Genomic DNA, 5000 nt, shown 5'->3' on the forward strand with positions numbered 1-5000 from the left:
CAAAAAAAAAAAACATTCCCAGAAACAAAAGCAGTTTTATATTATGAATTTGGATCCAAAAGCAATAACATAAATGCATTACACTTAACATAAAACTTAACCGCAGAACAAAACATAATCGAAAGAAGCTAGAGACTGAACATAAACAAACAAGAACACATTGACAAGAACATAGACAAAGAAAAACTTAAGACAGAACATAAACAAAGTAACAAAAACTTAACCGATATAACACAAACATTGGAGAGCATAAATTTTTGAAAACTCATCACTTGTGACACAATGAAGTGAAAAATTCTTCTTTTGATTTCTTTGTCAATGCCAACAAACCAAAGATACAGAGAGATGAGGGAGGTTGTTACAAACATTTGTCAGATCAAGCAGCTTGTGATGAGCACAATAATACCTCTTTTGACCACGGTCCTTTCAAAAGCTCCAGGTTCAAGACCTTTTGCCATCAATGAGAAAGAAACAGGGCATCAGTCTGATCCTTAAATCAATCGGCAATTAGGCGGTCCTATTTTCTTCCAGTTCTTTCCTTGAAAATGCTCAACAGATCATAATAAGCATAGCACAATGCTAGAAACTGAAAACAAAGATAAAACAAAGGCATTAGGTCAGATATATAACTGAACCAAAAAAAAAAAGAGAAACATTCCCAGAAACTAAGGCAGCTTTAAATTATGAAATTGGATCCAAAAGCAAAAACATAAACGCATTACATGACTGGAGTAGATTCATAATCTCCATGCCTAATCTTGTTTCCTTCTTTTTCTCCATAACACTTGGTTTAACCTCTCCTAAAATAAGTTCAATTTTTTAATTAACTAAGAATCGACCTATACTGCAAACACTTAAAACATGTAGTGTAAACCCCTTACCTGTAACTTTATATACTCCTTTTCTTTCTTCTTCGTTTCATGTAACTGTTGGGTCTTGAGTTGCTATCATACACAAACAAAACAAAAATGTTCAAAGGGGCATTGCATCAGCATTCCCAAATTCTTCGAGACAATACACATTACAAAAAAACTTGAGAGAAATCTAGCTAGTAATTTTAAGCAATGATCCAAACCTGGTTAGCAATCACCATCCGTTGAAACTCATCTCTCTCTTTCTGTAGCTTCTCGTTCTGCGCCTTTAAAGCCGTTGTATTCCTAGCTTCTGTTCTTGTGAGAGAACCAAGTTCCCTATCTTTGGCTTGCAATTGAGTCTCAAGCCTTTCAACTTTTGCCTCAAGTCTCACCATGTCAGAAAAACGTCTGAATCAAACCCAAAAAAAAGAAACTTCAATATGCAATACAACAAAAGTAGCAATTTCGGTAACTTTTATGCCAACGTTGTTTTTTCCACGAGAAAATGGATTTCACCATACCACATAAAACCAAAAACAGTAGGTAAATTATTTGTATACTACATAACATTATCTAGATCACAGTGTCGATCTCATTCAGAACAGTAGAAGCATCAAGATTGAACACTATCATAACCAAGCTACTAAATAAATCCACAATGCAATGTAACACAGAGAAAGAAAATAAAGGTCACCTTTGTCTCTGATCATTAGAAGATTCTCTGAATTCCACATCTCGTTGTCTCTGTTGAATCAAAGCGTATATACAATTGCAAGTTCTAGCAATCGAAACCTAAAAAAACAGGTCACATCGAATCAGGTTCATCAAACAAATCGATTAAATGAAAACATTTAACAAAGCAGCAAAAACTTAACCGATATAACACAAACATTGAAGAACATAAACAAAGGGAAAAAGAGTTACCTTGCTTCAAGGACAGGAAATGACAATCCTCTGTCAAGGACCACATCATCCCCAAATGGAGTTTCTCCAAATTAACCTCAACATGCTAGAGTCGGGGTTGGTTTTCAGTCTTACCGGAAAACACGGCGACAATGACTTCAAGAGAGCCGCCGTCGTCACCGTTGCAGTCGCAGGAGAGAGAACACGCGAGACAAACACTGCATAATCTTACAAAGAAAATCAATTCCGCCACATACTTGCATTACTCAAATCCGCCTATTCAAAATCGGTCCAAGTTCAGTGAAATTTACCTCATTTTACTCTATCCAATGGAATTGAGGCGTCGAGAGTCACTTCGACTCGGCTGTTACGAAATCAGGCGGAGTTGAACAGATAAGGGGGAGGAGTGGGGAAGAGAGAGAGGCGAGGAAGAAAAGAAGACTGAAGTCGGAGATCCCGTCGGTTTCGATTTGGGAAGGCGAGAAATTTTGTGTGGCCCATACAATTTCAGCCCATTAACAAAAGGAAGATATATGAGAGAAACGTCCAGTTTCAGGACATTAACAATAGGCTGAGATATATGAGATAAATGTGAGTAAAACCCATTAAAAATAGGATGGAATCGAAAAAAAAAATCAAAGAATAAAGATCTGACACGTGGCAGTTAGATAGGGTATCCTTAAAGGGTGTAACCCTACTTTATTATATTAGATAGATAGATAGTGTTTAAAACAAATATTTATGTTTTATTGGATGAAGGCTTCTCATTGGCTAATTCCTAATGACAAGGATTGCTCTATCATTTATCATCCACCGTTGGTTAGAATTAGATCTAACGGACCAAAACATCTCCTTCTACTTCTCTTCTTCTCATCTCTTTTATTCGATACAACAAATTACAAAAACCACCACTCTATTATTACTTCTCTTCATCTCCTCAGTCTTCTCTCTTCCTCTCATCAAACCTCAATCGATTCTCCATTTATGTCTTTAATGACTTTACTTCATCATATTTCCATCTGTTCCGCCGAAGACATCACCGAACGTACGATTCCATTCTTGTTAGCTTTCCACAAGTCAATTATATTGTTGTCAATACATTTCAGTGAGTTCTCTGTTTCTGTTTTCACTTTCCCCTTTTCCTATAATCGATTCTTTTTATTGATTTTGTTTTTTTTTTAAAAAATTTCAGATCTCAGCAAGAGATGCTTGTTGGAGACATAGATCTGGCTTAGCTGTTTGAATGAAACTCAAAGCACCTCGATCTCAAGCTCTGTCTCCTTCTTCTCCCTAATCTTGCCGTCGTTTTCCGTCACTGGCCGTCGTCGCTTTCCGTCACTGGCCGCCGTCGCTGCTCATCACGTTCTTCGTCACTCATGGTACGAAGCCAAAAAGAAGAAAAACCTAGTTTTTTAAATTGGGTCTGTAAATATGTATGTGGGCTTTAGAGCCCATTGTCTTTTTTTTTTTTGTGTAATTCCTTTCAAACTAATTGAAATAAAAATGTTCAGTTCTATTTGGGAATTAATTTTAAATCCAATAACCAAACCAAACTTTTATTCAAATAAACCAAATAAATCAAACCTAAAAACCAAAATATTGAAATGTCTATAGCTATTTAAATAAAGTCACAGTTTGGTCACAAATTAGCAACTGCTTTGCGACTAAATTAAGACGACCTTTGTCACTTATTTGCGACCACATTTTCGTCATGATTCTCCGACGCACAACTCGTCCTAACATAGTCGTATATACGCGTTTCCAAATTCAGTCACGATTTGGTCTTTAATTTACGACTAAAAGTTACAGTCTTAAACGAGTCTCTTATAAACGACCAAATTTAGTAGTCACAAAATCGTTGTAAAATTGCGACACTTTCGCGACGCTTGTCATTTTGCGACGAGAAATTTGTGACTACTAGAGGTCGTCGCTTAAACGTCGTAAACAGGTGTTTTGCGACCCATTTGTGATGATTACCGGTGTCACAAAACGCAGGTTTTCTTGTAGTGACTTAACCCTGAGGAAGCGTCCGCCGTTGCGAAATCTATCGAGGAAGATGCTTACGTCGTCGGATCAAAGCTCGTGTCGAGTGATGGGATTAAAAATCTTGAGGCCTATACCGAAGAGTTTAGCTATCGTATCACTAAATATGCGGAGGACCAATGGAAGAAGATGAAGAACGCAGCTGCAGTTCCTGAAGCAGAGGAGGCTTAATGTTTCGGTTTTACTCTCCTTTTGCTTTTGCTAGATTCTTCTTTTAAATATGACTTGTGGATTTTGAAGGTGTTCATTCTTTATAATATGACTCGTTGCTTGGTTTGGAATCGGCTTATGCCTCTATGTCTATGAATGTTATTACAACGATATGTATCGGCTTATGTCTCTATGGCATCAGCTTATATCTTCTAGTCTAGTTTGATTTTTTTCAACAGACATTTGCATCGACCACTACTAGTAGTAACTCTATTTGCAGCTTACCCATTAGGTTATGTAGCGTTTTCAAATTGAGTTTGGAATTATATTCTTGTAAACTTACCATTAAGATTAAGCTGGAATTTTTCAGGCCTGACAATTGGTGAGTTTGGTGTATGCATGCAGCTTACGTTTGGCTTGTAGGGTATGTAGCGTTTTCTCGAATAGATTTTGACTCCTTAGCTTTAAAAAGTACAAGTATGACTGACTAGGCTGATTTTTTTTGCTCGATTTCTTGTGAGTGACATGAACTTATTGTGAGTTAGGAGTTACGTAAACTATCATTGTCTTTCCTTATTAAATCTTGAATTAACTATTTTGGTTTACCTAACTTCATCAAAACATGGAAACATCATTGCCTACGCTTGGCATCACCAGGTTATTGCGCATATGTTGTTATAATCGTCTGTTTTATATTGCTTTCTGTTGGATTAGATAATGGCTAAATTGACTACATATGAAATCTACGTTATGAAATGTGCAAATATATATTCTTAGTTCTTGTGTTACCTTTCATATTTGCGTTGATTCTCTTTCTATGCTCAGTTTGGTATGTGTCGAGTTCATCCATCTCTGTATTCCTTCTAATCTCTCTGATTTCACTGATTCTTTGGTTTTCTCTATAGTCTTCTCTGATTTAATATTTCATTCAGAACAAATATAGTCTTAAGGTTGCAGTTTCAGTTCTTCCCAATTCAACTATCAATTTGAGAATCCATATCTCCAACCCTAATGATGCCCTTTGTGATTTAAGATCTTTCAGTTTTGATA

General features: G+C 36.4%; 1 long non-coding RNA gene across 1 annotated transcript; it reads right to left on the reverse strand.

The window, feature by feature from the left end:
* Positions 11–2253, reverse strand: LOC104771246. Its single transcript, XR_764758.2, has 7 exons — positions 2069–2253; positions 1779–1975; positions 1549–1646; positions 1076–1262; positions 882–944; positions 723–800; positions 11–586 (listed from the first exon to the last, which is right to left on the reverse strand). It is a non-coding gene; the product is annotated as an uncharacterized LOC104771246 (long non-coding RNA).

Source organism: Camelina sativa, chromosome 20, assembly GCF_000633955.1.
Source record: "Camelina sativa cultivar DH55 chromosome 20, Cs, whole genome shotgun sequence".
In the NCBI taxonomy this organism is placed as follows: domain Eukaryota; kingdom Viridiplantae; phylum Streptophyta; class Magnoliopsida; order Brassicales; family Brassicaceae; genus Camelina; species Camelina sativa.